Consider the following 19,172-nt stretch of genomic DNA (forward strand, 5'->3'; position numbering starts at 1 on the left):
AAACTGCTCGCATGTCATCTTGTAAAACTACCGCGTGGTTGCTACACTAACACTTATTAACCGAAAAATGATGGTTTTTAGGCTAACATTGATCCACAAACCATTCACGGAAGGTTACGTTAGGTTCAGTAAGGTTAGGCAAATATAGACAAATTGAAAAAAAAAAAAAGCTGCTCACACGCCATCTAGTAAAACCACCGCATGGTTGCTTCACTGACAGGGGGTTACATATTCGAATGCACAGAACATTTGATTCACGTAGTAGACGGTAATGGTGGAACGAGCCATCGTGCAACAGATATACATTAATGTCGAAAATGACATTATTTACCGGTTGCATAAGTTTCACGAATGGAAAAAACACTATTCCCAGCTTCCAAAAGTCCACAGGAACTCAATTCCGTAAGTACTTTCCCATCATTTCTCCTGTAAATTTGAAGAAATGTGTTTTCACTATATCTAACTGTTACGTTTTCTTCTGCAACCACCTATTATTCCACATTGGTCTGGATTAAAATATCTAACACATTTTTTTCTTTATTACACCCGGTAGAGTCTAAATCAGACATTGATCTATCACCAGAAATAACTCCTCTCTCTTCTCTTCAAAACTTCTTTATCTCAAGCCCCGGACGAAGAGTGTTTCCAGCACCCAGCTAAGCCCTGCGACAGGTTAAGTTTGCATCAGGTTTTATGTATTAATCCACGTGAGAACGGCGCTTAGCATCTCCAGTGCCAGTCTTGCCTCAACCGCCAAACTGTTCATATCACAGACTGAGAAAATCAACAGTGCTGCAGCGGAACTATATTCTGCACGCTCGTTTGGGTCTATATGTGCTAAAATTTGCTGCAAACTTAACCTGTCGCAGGGCTTACTCCCCCCCCCCCCCTGCAGCATGAGCTAGCTGCCACAAGACCCAGAATGAGTTCTGTGGATTCATTCCCTTCGAGTCAATTGAACTGCACTGATTTGGTCAACTGTTAAGTACGATTTTTAAACCTATGTTTTGCATACAAATTCCAGAAATAACGCACATGAAATTCACTGGGATAACTTCACAACACAAAATTTGCTGTAAATGAAGAAAAAAAAGAAACTTTGAGGCTGGAATGAGCAGCGGTCATGCGTTCCCTATGCCCAAGATCTACGAAGAATGCCGAATGCTCCCTTTGCCGAGTGCCGAGAGTGAGCGACATGGACACTGGCCATCTGCTGGCCACCTAGGACCACGACGAGGACACACGTCTCGTGTTTTTTACAACAGCCCTTAGAAGTAGATATACAACTACATAAGAATAGTTTGAATGAAAATGTATAAATAAATTGATGACATAAACACAGTTAGTACTTCTACTTTGTAAGGGAATGCCTTATTCCCTCCATTCCAGGGAAATAGACTAACTATTATTAATCCGTTTCACTTGACTCTTATGTATTAAAAAATGTACACTATTTGCACATTTATAAGTGTGGTAGGTATAATAAATGCCTGGTGAGAATGCACATTGTTCCTCCTGGTTAAGGTTTAGCCAGAAACTAATAGCAGAGGGTTCAAAAAAAATACAAGACAACTATGTTATAAACTGGCTGCTGAATTAATTATTTCTGGCATTTGCTTCAAGTCTTCTTGAAAAACAACCCTACACAAAATGTTGGATTGTATCAATGAACTTACTATGTGCAACAATATTAGGTATGACAATAAAGCATGTCATGTAAACACAATATGTAAACATTGCAAATTAAAGCAGAGATCCTTTGTTTGATTATTTGCAGTGTTTTTTTTTAAATACTGGTTCATGGGGAATTGTAGTACGCCCTACATGCACCAAGAGTGAGTACCCATGGTACCACAGTGATTATGAATGCCCTCACGCTTTTTAACCAACTTGTTTTCCAAATAGTGATAAAATGAGTAAATTACATTTGCTGGCTGTAATCCTTTCTATGCAAAAGTTACGCATAAATAGCATGCATAAAAGTCGGAAACTATTACTCAGATATAGCATTACAAATTGTCATCAATGCGATGTATGTTGTCCTTTCAGAAACAAAATGATATCGTGGCACTTTACTTGCCAACACTTAGTTCCCTGAATCGATGTGGTTCAATCTGATAAATTAACTCCGTACATAAACTGCAACATACGTTGCCACTAAAGTATTCTTAAGTATGTAAATAAAAAAAAAATGTGATCGTCACAATATAGAAAAGTGGCAACCCAATCTACTAATATCATTGCTGGATATCGATCTTGCAGCACTATATGACGCTCTAATCCGCAGTCTAGCTAATTCTACGTTCTTTTCAAATCCAGTCAAACTTCAATGAATCAGCTTAGTTTCTTTTTGTTTTGTTTTTTTCGGTCACCTGCCACTTGTGCATGGCGAACAAACGAATCATATGATCGCAGTCATCCGCTAAATACACAGTAAAAGGTACTGCTTTCAAGGACATTATATTGTACATTTCGTGGAGGTAGTGCGCACTACGAACTGAATTACGCAGAATCCTTAATAATTTACTTATTTCACGTTAGGACTAGTCCAGACATACAAAAGAGAACATTCAAGGACGCTTTAGAACCAACGCAAATTTAAGGTAGGGTTTGTTGCCATGTTCTTTTATAGTTGGATAGTGTCCAAACACCAAATGATTCCGAAATTTCAGGTCTGACAAACGACAGATTCCAAAGTATGCACATGTAAGGACATTCCAAGTATAAATATGTTTTTCTATGCCAATTTGTTATAACAACAAAAAGCCATTTTCCTACCTCATACTTAATCCGACCTTCCCTATTGCCAGCTTCCAGCTGAAAATACCATATGACGTCAAAATAATAACATTGCAAGTAAACATGGGTAAACAGAAGACGGTCTGTTTTCCTTGTCGCTGCTGCCATCTTCACGAGACGGAACGAAGCAACAAGAACTTTTCTTTTGTGACTACACCGGTCAGGGTAAAGCAAGTTCTAAAAATTGAGATTACAAAAATAAATGATAAAATTGAAGAATAAGCTTTAAAATTGGATAGCAAATTGCAATTCTCTGGCTTACCTAAACCAGGAAGTCGCAGCAACAACGGACTCGGTGGAGTCTCTCAAAATAGTATTTCTTAAGATTGAAGTTGACAAGGTTCTGTAATTTTATTACTTTACGATGCTTATTAGCAGTGGCGGCGATTAGGACAGTTGATCCCCCACATTTTGCCATTTCCCCTCGTCAGTGATGTTCCCAGCAGGGAGTTTTCCCAGGAACGGGAAATTTTCGAACCGAAAAATACGGAAGAGGGAAAATGCGATAAACATCCTAAAATATGCAACAAACAGGGAAATTAAGCATCGCCATGCATTAATTGCACAATTGCTTACATTTGACTCACGATTGCCTCTGTTTCTCCTCTTCTAATGGAATGTAAGCAAATGAAATCGCCTTTCGCTTCAATCTGAAGTCAGCTCATTAATTAAAATTAAAAGTGTAGGAACTTTCGAGTTATGTGACTAAATTTGCTTTACATCCCCTAAATTAGTTGGTAAACCCTCCCAGATCGCAATCTCGCGACAAACCCTCAATAAGGGTTTTCTTGTATTTATTGTTTGTGAAAGACGAGAATAAAGGGATTTCTTTTTTAATATCAACTTCAGCTGTTCATTATTCGTCCTCATCCTCACGATTATCCCATACTCGCAGTGAAGCGACGCAAATAAGAATACTTGAGTGATGTTCGTCAAGATGTGCCATACACTTAGGGTGACCAACTCTCCCGTATTTCCAGGAAAATCCCGTATTATAACTTATTTCTTTGGATCCTCCCGGTTCCCGTATTGACATTCTATTTCTCCCGGATATTTCATCAACAATCAAGATCGTGAAATTAAATTTATTCTGATATAATACGAGTTCGGGAGACTTGGTGGACAAATACATAGCCTACAAGCTAGGACTAAGAAACATGTATATTTGTAGATTTTGATTTTTTATTGCAATCTGTATACAATGGACTCGCGATTAACCGAGGCTCCGGGTTAACCGAGGGAGTGTTTGGAAAACATCGCGCTTCATAACGCACCCCTCCCCCCCCTGTTTGTTTATGGAGTCAAGTCACCCTTGGCGCTGCACGTGTTCGTTACATTGTAGGTGTATCCGATTGTTACGGTGGTGTTTAACTCTGTGCAGGCCTATTCTAAGCGGAAAAAGTAATCTTCTCATTTATGTTGTACTAGTAATAAATAATTACTAGCCTATACCGTTTTAAGTGTTGTTTCGTCATTTACGACCTAGCACATTATCTCCGTATTATCCGAGTTTTTCCGTATCCGAGGTAATTTCGGTCCCAATTAGCTCGGATAATCGCATGTCTACTGTATTATAAAAACTGTACATTTATTCTTGTGATTAATATTATCCATTCCATGAACTTTTGCTGAAGTGACAACGGGGCTAAAAATAGGCAAAATTTGTAGCTATTAAATTTACCATAAATGCCGAGAGTTGAAAATCTCCCTCAAGCTCATGGCCCAAAGTTGGTCACCCTGAGTAAGTAAGCAGAATACTGTAATGAAGTGATGAGTTTGAAATTTCTATCTCAAGAGAAGGTTCAAATCCCATTGCAAACAGAGTATTGATGTTTTCTTCAGATACACTCTATACTCTGTCTCCGGAATCTGTGTAACAAGGCCGTAGAGAAAGGAGAGAAAGCGTGTTGACGGATCAAAGCATTGCGCGATGCTGCAAACTGTTGGTAGCTTCACTCACTTCCCCACTCACGAGTTCATTGGTCGAGCCCCTCGAGTAACAACTTGCGCAGAGACATGTTTTCGTTCGCTCGCTCCAAAGATTTCCGGGACAGGGTGTAGGTTGATATTTTCATTGCGTTGTCCCTTGCAGAGACTAACCGAATTTCACAAGTAATAGACCTTCATTAAACAGAGGCAATCACATAAATGAAAAGCCAGATATCAGCAAGAATTAGGAAAATGGATAGAAAAAATATGTAATTTTTAGTAATTTCCGATATTTTCCTATTCTCACGTACACACAGACCCCAAAACGTGTCAATTGACACACACACGCACGCACGCGCGCACACACACACACACACACACACACACACACATATATATATATATATTGATTTCAATAACACGTTAACGTGCATAAACTGCAAAACACACCTTTTAGTGTGTCAAAATACACGTAGGAATGTATTAAAGGGTATTTTTATCAGATGAATTTTCATGTGATGCACTAAAATGCATCAATTTGGAAGATCAGAGAAGATCATTTCGAAGATAACAAACTTCCACTTTTAATGCATCAATTGACACAGCTAAATGTGTCGACCCAGGCCGACCACACGTACCCACTTGGTCGGCTTTAATGCCCAGCCTTGCCAACTGGCATAGTGGGGAAGCAGCTTAAGCGATTGCGCTGCTGCTTGTTTGTCTGGTTGGGGAGTTTTAATTTTTTCCCCAACTCTGCAATGTCCAGCTGCAATACTACCATAGCGTCGTTGTCGCTTCTAATACTCCACCAGTATTTCGAATCTTCCCCCACTAAAAGAATCAAAAAAATCCTGAGTATGGGACTACTTAGCTTGCAAAAATGCACACACCGCGCCACTTGTTTCGATAACAACCTCGAACTTTTGAGTGAACCAAGCTGGTTCGACCATATTGTGTATATATGTCTATCTGTGGTTCGACGTTCGTGGGGTCCTCCCTGCCTGTTGTCGTGTGTATTGAGGACAGCGTTGCCAACCTCCTGATAAGAAGAATTACTGCTTCAACTCTTAAATTATGCTGAATGCAAATAATTATGTAGTTTTAAGTTCAATTTATGCAGCTATTTTGGAGTTGTGGAACTTGGGTATCCATTATTTACTACAGTTAAGCAACATTGAGAATTTCGCCCATCAATTCAATTACAATGTATAGTGTGCTTGAAAAAGTTGGAGAAAATTCGACGATTGGGAACGGCGGCCCGTATGTTTTATTTGTGACCTCCAACTTTCTATCGATTTTCTTTCATAAAATGTTCATTTCCTAATCGGGGAGTATAGAGAAAAGATTAAAACAAGAGGATGGACCGGGATGTGATTGTAAAACCTTGTCCTTTAGTCGGCACAGTGGCGTACGCAAGGGGGGGGTTACGGGGTTTAAACCCCCCCCCCTTGAGCTTGTGAAATATTATGAAAAATGCTGTGGAAAAAAATTTAAATGGCCAATTTACCACAGTCAAAGATCTGGGACAATACTATTACTACATCCACTACTACTACTACCACTAATAATAATAATAATAATTTGAATAATTATTTCCATGTAGCATGGAGAAAAGCACAGCATTCCAAGCACACGCGTCTTTCAGAGTGATGCCTTGAAAATAAGCACAAGTTCTTGAAAGTGAAATATGAGGGTAACTATGATTTAAAAGAGAAATAAAATGTTTTGTATTTCAGTTGCAACAATGTTCAATACTCTGGCGTACGCAGTTTTTTTTGGGGGGAGGGGCCGGAATAGTAAATGTGGATAACACATGGCTTCGTTTTGGAGGGCAGGATGCATAATAAAATATTTCGTATTTTTGGAGCTTTTCAGTCTATTAAAATTGTATTCAAAGACAAAAATGGTAATCGGGACTCACTTTAAAAGAGGTTTCGTATTTACACATTTTGATTTTTTAAAGTTCTTAACGGATTTTTATTTGAAAATTCTGATTTTCTCAAAATTTTGGTAGGGGCTGTAGCATCATCGGTAGAGGCATGCATATTTCGTTTTTGACAAAAAGAAAACGAAATTTGAAATAACACATTGCAATGTTAAATTTTAAGGTTTCTGAAAGGTGCGAGGTGCATTTTTCTACCCTGTCTTGTCACGAAATGATGCGAAATGAACTGCAAAATGCGAAATAGACTCTTAAACACGAAATTTACCGTTTATATACCGACGCAACACTTTCTGAAGTCTGAAGTATCCTGTGTGTTATGCAATTCACGGAAAATTGATTAATTTTGCTGTAAATATTTGAAAAGCAAAAATGGACTCCTCTATACAGGAATAAACTTAATATTTTGGTAATGATTTAATGTGCTATTAGAAGGGATATGTTTATTTTGTGTCATAGTGCAGTTTTTAAATCATTCACATTTTTAAAACCAAAATGTAATTTTATATACCGCTTTTTCACCGCTATAACAGCGAAATTTCATTTTATTTACAGCTTTTGAACCCGAAATTGACTCTGTTTTTATACTGAAATTTTGCTTTTTTATTTACCAAAAGTATGTGCCTCTAACCATCGGCCATGCCTCTACGTACGCCAGTGTTCAACGAACATGTATTTTTTTTTGTGTGAACAATGAGAATTAACTAAAGAAAGTTCTTGGTTCGTTGTTAGAGGCTAATGTATAGACAAAGGCTAGGCGGACAAGAATACAGTCACCAGTCTGCCTTCCCATTGTATTATTTACCGCAGCACGTTTGAATGTCTCTCTTTAAAATGTCTCACCTTGTTGACTAGACAATTATTCAAACGAAAATAAGCTTTTTGGAAAATGTTTTGTTGGTAAGAACAGTGAGACAATCCAGATGTGAATTATCGGAGACATTTATGCGGGGAAGAAGCTGGAAATATTCCAACCAATTTCGGGAATCGAATTTGGATCTCCCGCGTGATTGTCAGATGCTCTACCGACCAGACCACCGCAGCTTCTTGGATGAGTTCCATACTTTAATTATTTCAATTTATTTTAATATATTTTCTTGTTTTATGGATTTTCTTCACCCTTAAAATGTCTCACCTCGTTGACCAGACAAAAACCAAAAACAAAAACAAAGAAATGCTCCCAGGATTTGATAAAAATTGAATGATTAGAAAGTAATTTCTTTCTATTGTTTTCATAAATGGTATATTTATGTAGATCTCTACTACATAATAGTAGTAGTGGTATTAGTAGTATTATTAGTAGTAATTCAGCTAATTAATTAATTATAAGTATTATTAATTAATTGTGATTATTATTATCTAATTAAAATATAATAAATCAAAGGTAATGTGAATTTGGAGAAAGTTTTAGAAATAACCCCCCCCTTGACGAAATCCTGCGTACGCTACTGAGTCGGCATACTTTCTCTTGTTTGGAACAAGCCAACTAGAGAAGTACAAAGTATCTTCCTTTGAATTAAATTTATCTGTCTCTCAAAGACGCACGTTTAGAGCACTTTGCCAAACACAGGGTGCCGGATGCCAGCGAAGTTCAAATTATGCTAGGTTTAGAACAATAATCCAGGGATGGCATCACTGAATGTAGGAAGCCCTCGATGCTTCCTCGCTGGCCATTTAACCGAGCAACTCCGTCCCCCTCTCTTCCAAGCCCCTCGCCCATCCCGCTGTAGGTGGAAGATCGAGGTTCCTCAGCAGCAGGAACAATTGTCGTATTTGGGCGGCAGATGGAGCAAGCCATGAGCAAGCGAGTGACAGCGAACAGTAGTAAACGTAGTAAAATGTACGCATATTGCGCTCATAATTTAATAACGTGCATTAAACTCCTAAAGCAGTAAAAAACTGGAAATAAGTGTAAATGAACTGTAGGAAGTTCCTCACTTCCTACATGGAGGAATCACCCCTGGAGCAGTGTTTCCCAAGCTCCGGCCCGGATTCCGCCACCGGGACATGGCGTCAATTATACCGGGCCGCAAGAGGTTCCCCTGAAGTTTGTGACTTTCAGCCTGAGCCTTCAACCACCTAGAAGGATGGCTTTTCGTTCGGGGTTCACCAGTGATGAGAGGAAAATCCTTTCTTGCCAGTGCTGGCATAGGCGCCGCCACATAAGGACAAGAGGGGGCATTTGTCCCTCCCTGGCTTTTCCCTGAATGTTCGTTGTTGATTCTGCAAGGCAGGGGAAATGCAGACAGCAAATTTGCAGAGGTGTACGTTCGAGTTCAGTAAATTTGTGAGCACTTTGATGTGGTATACCAGCGCGACCTCGCTGCACTTCACGACAGCAGTATCGTGAAAATTACCTATCAGAGAGTGTAGAAGAGTACTTTCATCGGGAAATATTTTGCCATTTGTGCCGCGATTCACTTATCGCTGCCTTGGATCTACGATTTTCACCCGAGAACCAGAATTGTCGAGAACCACTGGCGTACGCAGGGGGAGCTGATAAAGCCTACACCCCTCCCGAAATTTATAGAAAATCAAAATTTTCAAATGAAAATTGCGTAAGAGTACACCCACTTTAAAATTACCCCCGATTAAAATTTTTGTCGTCGAGTACAACTTTAATAGAGTGAAAAGCTCCAAATATACGAAATATTTTATAATAAAAGTTTCGGTGAATCTTTCCCCCTGAGAAAATATCCTGCGGGCGCCCTTGGCTACAAGCTGTTTTTTTTAAGTGGACCAAGGTCAAGATTCCCTCAAGCCGTTAACATTCGAAAACGTGTTTCATACGGCATCAATGTATCCTTCTGTACCGGCTACAGCGTGCTCTATCGAGAGATCTTTCAGCACAATGAGTAGCTGTGTTGTGTTGCCTTCTACAAGTGAAGGAACTTGTAAGTGCTCATATTTTTATAATGTGTTCACATATACGTATTTAGCTTTATTTTTAGTGTATCAGAAATGAAACGTACCTGCTTTTCCCTGAGTTTGCCCCCTCCTGCGGCGGCTCCCATGAGTGCTGGTGAGAAAAAAGACGCTGGTGGGAGACTCATATGTGCAGCCTCCAAATTTGAATTACGACCGTAGGACCGTCCTCGAGTTAGGACCAGAAGGAATAAGCGACTTGCAGCCTGAGCTGGTGACCATCTGCAAAGATGGTCTTTCTTTCGCGTTTCGAGTTCAACTGCGATAACAGAGAATGCTCTCGCGACAGTGATGGACACTGACGGACGGACAATTTTCATTAGCAAATATATTGAAGTGGAAATATTTTGAGGGTTGTAACGGGCTAAGGCGTCCAAAACTCAACCTAACTTCCACGTAGTACACCCTGGACTGCATTTTGCATACTAACGAGGCTATGGCGTCTGGACCTACGCCCAGTATAATCTTCGTAGGACTGTGTGAGTGTTGTCCTGTATTTTGTCCTTATGTGTGCTGAGTGCCCCTTTACAGCCTCAGCTTTTAACCGAAGTCAGAATCTATTAATATTTTAGTTAACGACAATACAGTTATTTTAGTTATGGTACAATTGTGTTCTTACATATGTTTTGGATAAGGTAAGGGTGCAAGATAGCCTTTAAGTGCTGACGCACCCAAAGTTTTAAATTCACATTCAAATCCAAAGTATTTTGATTAATTAGAATTTTTCGATGACCGAAATGGAACATGGCCAATGAAAATCAGGACTTAACAAAATTAATTTAATGATATTGGCCAATGGAAACAAAAAAATCCATATCCTGTCTTGTCAACTAAAATTTAAACCAAATGTTATATTTGTCAACAAGCCTTGACATAATCGAACTAACACTCTCTATGGCTATCTCATGATTTATTTGTTAATATTAAATTTCAAGGGTACATACTAATTAACATATAAAGTTTAAAAAATATTTGCGAGCAAAATTGTTGAGATCGGGGTATCGACTTTTAAAAAAACGAATTTTCTTGTATAAAATGAGGAATAAAAGAAATATGTTCGAATAATGGAAAGGATTTGCCCATAAAATTAAAACGGAACATGGAGATTTCATCTTATAAATAAATCGTTTGCAACACAGCATTTGAAAAAAACAGTACAACAGCTATGAAAAAAACTTCAAGTTAAATGTCATTACACTACACATTCCTTAGACTGGAACGTTGTTTGTTTTCCATTCCATTGATTCACAAGTGTTACTCATAAATGTTTGTAAATTGTGTAGCAGCAAAGAAAGGAAGTTCTTCGCACTACACTCGCAGCTGTCAATGCTCGAACTCACTGTTGACATAACGCACTCTTGACTCATATGACTATCAGAAGGTGTTGGCGAAAGTCCGCGCGGTCAGTCTACTTGATAAAAACCTCTTATCTTACTGATAATGACATGAAGCAATATTTTTTTTCTCTACGCCATCCTTCTTTATCAGACCAGTTTGCCTTACTCGTGGTTTAACATGGTGACAATGAGACAGCTGCTTTGTGAAAATCTTGCTAGAGTCGTTTTCACGTTCAGAAGATACAATGGGCTCTTATGGGCAATGCTTTTCTTATGGGAAATACGAGCGCGCTGTTGTCAAATTTCTGGATTTACAAATTTAGCTTAAGTAAAATCGGTACCTGCAGTTTTGCAGGAAATTTTGTAGAGAATACGATGGTGAAGACAAAAAACTGGTAACTTGCTTACATAATTTTAGATAAATTAAAAACTCAAATTTTCTGTGAAAACACAATTTTTACATTGTTTTCATTCCTAACGTTGAAACATGCCGTAAAATTGAAGCTTTCATTATGAAAAAAATTGACACTGTTTTTTAATTGTCATTGGTGACGGTGGTAGTCAGAATTTATCAATACTTTAAAGCATATTTGCATTAAAAAATATTCAAATAAAGTATGTGGAGATTTTTTATATTCGTGCAGTAGAAAATGTCGTCGCTGGCCATTTTTTGTTCGGTAATTCCAAGTAAAAACTTCCAGCGACAAAGTTGTGGAGAAAATAATGAAATTATTTTTTATAACCACTCAAAGGTTCCCAGAAATATTACTTCCATGCATTTGGAGTTTCTTTTTAACCCGAACCGCGCGCGAAGTAAGGAGACGTTGTCTGGCCATCTTGAGCTGACTCACCGCAGCATTTCGGCTAATCACCACCAAGTTTTCGAGTTAATTTATTTCCATTCAGTAAAAATATGAACTTCATGCTGTTTGTTATAATAGAATTGAAATTACTTAAATTTAATAATTGACAATTATTTCCAATGCTGTTGTTGTAATCAACATTAGTGTTGTCGCAAATACACGTTGTTTTCCTTTACATTACTGTTGACATTAATACTGAAATGAAGATCACCTTTCAGTTTCCAACGTACACATAAATTCATAGACACCATATTAACCCTTGAAAGGCTTTCCAACACGTGACAAAATATGGGGCTTCAAGATAGAAATATGACATGCCTTGCTTGAGTCATTCACGTCTTATCAGTTCACGTGGGCCATAACTCATTTGTTTGTTTGGGTTGCAACTTAATCTAACCCATGTGCCAGGTTCCCCTTACTTGAGTGAGAGATCTGCTTTGGTCTGTTTAGACTTTTTCCCTCTCCCGAAAAAGTGTTTTCAGTTGTGTGAGCTCTCAGTGATTTTTACTTTTTTAAGTGATTTCTGAAGTGTCATATTCGTGCATTACACTCGCGTGTGTAGTGATCGCAATGGATCATAGTAAAAAGGGTAACTGTAACGTTCACAGTATAATATTAATATTAATAATTACATATAATTATCATTATATATACAAAATATGTAACACCTTCATTGTGAAGGAAGGTCATCATTTCCCGGCGACATGAGCTAGCGCTGTATTGGCAACACTGTGCGGTTTCTCCATAAGCGCCGTTGTCTCTTCTGAACGTGAAAACGACTTCTAGCTGGAGGGGTTGGGGGTACCATTCTCCCGCATCTAACTCACTTCGAGCACTCCGTAAATGAAGGGTTATGCGTATATGCTTTATTTTTTATTAGTAATTTATCCTATATCGTGCTATCTTTTCCAGCTTTTTTTGTTCTATGACGTCCACCAAACCCATTCCGTTTGGCGCCCCACTGACCACAGCCAACAGTGGCGTAGCGAGGTGGGCGAGCGCCCTGCGCCTCGCGTCCAATGGGGCTTATTTTTTAAAAATGTAATAAATAGAAATTAGAAAAATGGATGAAAATGGCTAATGAATCTTAAACATTATATTTTTATCCGGCTTTAAATTCTAGTTAAACGTTACAATTTATCAAACGTCAAATATTTAGTATTTTAAATAAACCGGGTTGTAGCCGTCTGATTTTAGGATATTCAGGAAACCAAAAACAACACTGGTGCGGTCTCTTAAAATGATTGATAAGCGTAACACAATTTTTGGCTTGTCATAATAACTTAAGGGTTCGAGAACACAGAGAAACATTATCCACAGGAGGAACAACAGCAAACGTACTATTGTTACTACTTTGGAAAACAGAAAATTTCAGCAGTGTGTTTCCACACAAGTAAGAGAAGAAAAAAGGATTAATAATAATAATAATAATAATAATAATAATAATATATAATGCAGTGTATGTAGGCTACACAGTAGAAATATTTGAAATTGAAAATTATGCAACTTTGCATGAAAAAAATATCATTGTTATAAACTATGTATTACACATTATTCTAAGTAAAATTTTAAAAAAATATTTATAAAAGCCGACTGATATCTCAGAACCTTCTACGGGCGCCCTTGGTGTGTGAAGCTATTTCTTCAATAACTCTTATCAAATATTTACGGAATAGTTTTATGACGGTCACAGCGTCAACATGGCAAGTCCATCTTGATAATGGACGTCCAGAAGAGAAGTAAGGGACCCAAGGCCCCCTTTGAAAATGAAAGTCAACCAAAAATTATCTATTTCATCTTTTCATTTTTGTCATAGTAATATATTGTAATTATTGCCTCGTTTGCTTCTGTAAAAAATACCTTGATTGTCCCTTTCTGAAAAAAAAATCCTGCTGACATCCATGTTGATAGGGACGCAGATGCAGAAAGAAGTTTATGCACTTTTATTTTAAAATTATTTCGAAGATACCATTTGAAGCTGTATATGTATTGGATTATTCCGAAAAAAAGTGGAAAAAATTCATAGTTGAAGTATTAGGGGGGGGCAATTGTCTCCCGTGAGCACTGGATGATTACCAATTTCGTTCAATTTGCGTTAGGAGAGTAAACATTGTGGAAGTCCACAGTCCGCCACACCAAATTGATGCTGCGGTGTTAAAACGGTATTTTCACCATCTCCAAGACTCAATATTTCCTTCTTGCTTGATCTTTTTTCTTCAAAAAAAACTTTCAATAAAATTTGCATGAGATGTATTGAACGCTTCAACAAGAGTATTTTCCGCTCCACAGTCTCGATGATCTTGCAAAGAAGCTTTTAACCCGGATAGGAAACTGTCCACTGCACTGTCCACACTTATCATGTCCTTGCTTTCGAGAACGATGTTCACTCGTGAAATCTGGGTGATAATAATTGTGTCCCAAGAGACGAGGTAGCACACAAACTTTAAAAAATCAATTTTGTTCAGAGGACATTTCGCTTGAGATAAGCTATCAGAAAACAGAATTATCTGAAATTTCTTCTTATGCCGCAATAGTTTTATCAAGTTGTGAACGAAGTGATGATGATGATGAATTAGGAATTTTGGCCGCGTCGGCACATATGGCCATTTTGAACCATTCGCGATTAAAATAACCACCTGAACGCTAGTGTCGCTTCCAATATGGCCGCTCTATGTAGGATAAATCTATGTTTACATTCAGTAGTAGTACGTAATAGCAGCGTGTTGTCATGGCTGGTATGGAAGAAACGTTTAAATTACGCTATATTTTTAAATATTGCGAATGCGATGTGAATTCCAGGAACTATAATGAATGTGAAGCTGTACTGAGAGCGAAGCATTTCATTATGATAGGCAAAAATAACACGGAGAACGCAGACGAAACTAATGTATTCGCACTGGTTCTTCAAAGTAGTGCATACATACACACAATACTTTGTCACGTGCCAGTTTCGATGACACAATGAAAGTTGCAAGGAGGAATGGTTTCTCGGAATCGACGAGAGATGGCAGCACGCTATATAAAGAGGAGAAAAGGAAATTATAAACTTAGAGCGGAGAAGAGGGATTATATATATTATATTAAATTGAGAAATATATAAAAGAAGAGTTCAAATACTATAAAAGAAATAAATTGAATGTTGTATATAGTAAATTAAAATAATTAAGAATATGGCCGCATATGAAACGTTTAGGAAAGTTATTAAGTAAGCGAACGAATTCAGAAATTTATCTCTTTTTATTTTTCTGGCGAGGAGAACGTCGCCATGTTTTGGTTGCTTGTTCCCGGTGGCGCTGTTGTCAAATTAGACGCCCCGAAGCACTTTACGGTTGCGCTCCTTTTTAGTCGCACTGGGCCATTGGCAGCGCTTGTTATTAGCGATCCTGGTTATTTCACTTGGTTGTTGTTTTAGGAGGAGGCGCTATTGTCAGATTAGACGCTCCTAAAAATCCTCTATAGCTTTGGTTCAATTCTCTACAAGGAATGCAGCATAATGATTTGTCTATATTATTGAGAAGAGATATGGTAAAGAGAAATATTTGCGATAAATGAGAGAAATAAGACTTTTTCCAGTGGCAAAGAAGAATAGAAGAAATAAGAATTTGCTGTGGAAAGATACAAATAGAAGAATTTATCGAGAATATAAGAATATCTCATCGGAATATAGAAGATAATAAGAATTGCTGCTGAAAGAAGAAATAAGAATTGATATGATTAGAGGAAATAAGAAACAGCGATGAATAAAAGGGGATGACTATCTTTTGTAAATAGAAGAAAGAGATTGTCATAAAAGGTAGAAGAAAGAAATAGAAGATTATCCTTTTACCAAAGTAAAGAAGTGGAAATTGAAGAAAGAAGAACGAGCCTTTCCATATTTTACCATAGAAGAAATTGATGAAATAAGAAGAAGCTATCCTATTACCATAGAAGAGATTGATAAAAGAAGAAGAAGTCTTTTACCAAAAATAGAAGGAAGAAAAGAAGAAGAAGCCTTTTCCCAAATTAGAAGGAATGATAGAAGAAGAAGCCTTTTCCCCCAAAATTGTGAGAAGAAAAGAAGAAGATTTCCTATCGATTATACATATATTTATTATATTTTTCAATGTATATACAAGCTTCCCTATATATTTTCTCTGTATTGTGTATAGTTTTCAGAATATAGATCCGCATTTAACTATATCCTCTTGGCTATAAAACGCTTTCTTATTTGGAATTCTGAAACAAAGAACCTATCCCCCTGAGATTAAGATATCTGTAGCCGTGGTAAATAACATTTAAGTACGTACCCCCAAGGGGCGTAGCAACTTATATCGTATTTTAAACATATTCCAGGGAAGGTTCATGTAAAATGAAAGGTATAGATGTATTAACATTGTACTGTACTGTTACCCTGCCCCCCTGTCAGGGCAACAGTGTTTTTTTTCCTTATTTAAATATTTTATTAATATGTTAATTAGGTAATTACGTGTATATTATGTGATGAGGGTATCTCAATATATTATGCATATTTAGGTTAGTATATATTCCATGTATAAAACCATGTAGCTCTCTGTTCTTTCTTCGGTTTCGAACGTTCAGAAGGAAGGCGGGCTTAAAAATTTTGAAAGAAGGGCCGTTGGCAACAGACGCCAACAAAACGTATATAAACTCCCAGATGAGAGTGGGGGAGGTCGGCTGTTGGAACTGAGACTTGGAAGGAAGAGGCTGTTTTTGCTTCGCTCAGCTAGGACCGGAGGACAGGTCTCCCGAAACGGATGCTGTAAGAGATTGGATTGCCGGGCAAGCTAGTGCCTTGGTGTTCAGTTTACAGGTAAAAAGGTAGTTTGTACTGGATGTTATTTTGAAGTAATTACGGTGCGCCGGGTAGCCTAGTGCCTTGTCACCGTAGAGGTTGTGAATGTACACGTCGGGCGACCTCGCGCCTGTTAAGACGTTTTCTTGGAGTAACGCGAGTCTACCTTGTGACAAGCGTACTCCACATGTAATTCATGAAATGTAAAGCATCCAGGTACAAACAATAGAGATTTTCTAACATCAAAATTAGAGTTTTGGCCCGATAATTAGAGAAATGACGTTCGGATACGACTTGTATATACTTCAAATTTTACGTTAATTAAACTATAGAAAATATCCAAAATTTCAGTTTTTAATTTCACAGATGCTGGAAAAGGTAATTTATCCCCTATAGCAATAAGGTTTCGCAAAAGTTATCCGTTGTCTCTTGTAGTTAATTATATAATTATGTTGACTTGTAGCAACCCACGTGCATTGTCGTACAAAGAAAGATACCACTAGACAAATCTGAGCCGAGTACGAAGTGCACCAATGCTCGAGTGCGGAGGTAAAGTGGGGGGGGGGGGTGCCAGGCATAGTAACTTATTTATTTGGGGGCTCTGTCCGCGATTGAACTTATTTTTTTGAAGGCGTGTCGCAGGATATTGAACGAGATTTTTTGCTTTGAAAGTTAAGGAGAGAAACGGACGAGGATCGAACCGATGATCTTGCGAAACAGAAAAGGGGAAGTTACAAGAATGTCGCTTGGTAACTCGAGTAGGTCCAACCCGACCGCGTCAGAGCTTTCTGTTGTTGAGGAACAAAGGTGCGTTCCAAGAGTGACAATGGAGGAAATTCGTTTGCCGCTTCCGACATTTGAGGGAAATGTAGGGAAAGAAGGTGCTTTTTCGTATCTGGATAGGAATCGAAATTACGCGAGAACGCTCAAAATTTCTGAAGATGATCTTCTGAAGCAGTTTATTCATCTTTCGTTGCGAAATGAAGCGAGGGAGTGGTTTTTGTTCACGGAACCGTTCGGTTATTTTTCACAATTCAGGCATAAATTCTTGCAGGCTTTTCACGGATTGGATTATCAGAGAGAAGCGGAGTTATTTTTGTCTCAGAGGTTTCAACTTGCTAACGAGGGATTGGCGGAATACGTTCGCAAAGTTGACAGGCATTTTAGTAGGATAAAGAATTCGGCTTCTGCACAGGAGAGAATTGACTTTGTGGAGTCGCACTGCAATCCGGTATTTAGGGATTATTCACTTCTATGAGAGAAATGAGCGAGTACGCGCTAGAATTGCAAGCGGAGTTTTTGGAAAGGCAGAGATTCAGGTCTTTCGTTTCTGAAGACGAAATTCGCAACTTGGCGCTGAGGAAGTCCGTTAACCAGGAATGCGAAGAGGAGAGGGGGAGAAAGAAATCTGATATTTTCTTGGACCCTGTGAGCATAGGTTTTGACCGCCCGAAAGTCGAGCGCCTGAGGGCTGAACATGTGGTTTCACGCCCTCCGCCCTAGCAGCTTGCGGTGAGGGATGAAAACAAACAGAACCGCTTTTCGAAGGAAGATTGCCAGAGAAATAAATTATGCTACATTTGTGGACAAAAAGGTTGCAGAGCTTCAAATCACAAATCAAATCAAAACAAGATAAATGAACGTGGGAAAGAAGTAACAAAAAACGCGTAGAGTCGCCACGAATTTGTCAAGTTCGTGGCGTGGAAACAGCATATCTTACTCAGAAGGAAAATGTTTCGCCTGCCAATGTAATTTTAAAATATGTTAGGGAACCTATTGTTTTATGCAACGTGGCTAACGTGGAAGTACACGCATGTATTGATACGGCGTCGTCCAATAACTTTGTCTCTTTGGAGGTTTTCGAGAAAATGAAGACAAATGGAGTAAAATTGAAGGGTTGTAAAACTAAAGTAATACTTGCGGAAGGAAATGTGGAATCTCTGGGGAGCGCTTACGTAAATATTAAGTTTCACGGACACAAGGCTCGGGATCAGATATTTGTGTTATCTAATGCTAATCATGAAATGTTAATGGGAAGGACATTAATGGCTAAGCTGTTACTTATACCCATGATTCATCGTAACGGGTGGGCAATTGAGCCTGATCTTTCGAAAATCGTGCCTTTTCATTCGCCGCCGACACGTTACAGCGTTGATGCTGTTGGTTCTAGGGGACCGGGTTCGACCACGGATGGAGTCGAAGGAGTCCGAGAGAACGTTTCTGCTTGCGGAGCGGAGACACGTAGCAGCGACATCAAAGGGGAGGGGGTTGACGAAGAGAGAAGGATTGCCATGTTGATGGAGGGTACCGATATCTCAGAGGAAAGCAAGCCGAAAGTGATTGCCATACTGAGAAGGCATATTGATGTTTTTCTAGATAAACCGGGATTAGCAAAGGATTACGAGGTTCGTTTGAATGTGAATAACGAGAAGCCGTTCCGAGCGAAACCTAGGCCACTTTCTGAGCAAAAGAAGAAATTCGACGGGAAGCAGAAAAGGAAAACGGAAGCGATGTTTACAGATGCAGCTGGCAACACTGTAAATGGAAGACAGACGGACGAACAGAAAGAAACTTCGCCGCCCGTA

At 38.6% G+C, this 19,172-nt stretch overlaps 1 protein-coding gene across 1 annotated transcript in view; it reads right to left on the minus strand.

Moving 5' to 3' along the window:
• LOC145994476 (protein-L-isoaspartate O-methyltransferase domain-containing protein 1-like) overlaps positions 1–2,871 on the minus strand; it is a 38,803-nt gene extending 35,932 nt beyond the window's left edge. The window contains exon 1 of the mRNA XM_083130614.1: positions 2,779–2,871. The gene's annotated coding sequence lies outside the window, so the exon portion shown is untranslated. The remainder of the gene's footprint in view (positions 1–2,778) is intronic.
• Positions 2,872–19,172: the final 16,301 nt, after the last annotated feature.

This window comes from Lepisma saccharinum, chromosome 1 (assembly GCF_977018435.1).
Source record: "Lepisma saccharinum chromosome 1, izLepSacc3.1, whole genome shotgun sequence".
In the NCBI taxonomy this organism is placed as follows: Eukaryota; Metazoa; Arthropoda; class Insecta; order Zygentoma; family Lepismatidae; genus Lepisma; species Lepisma saccharinum.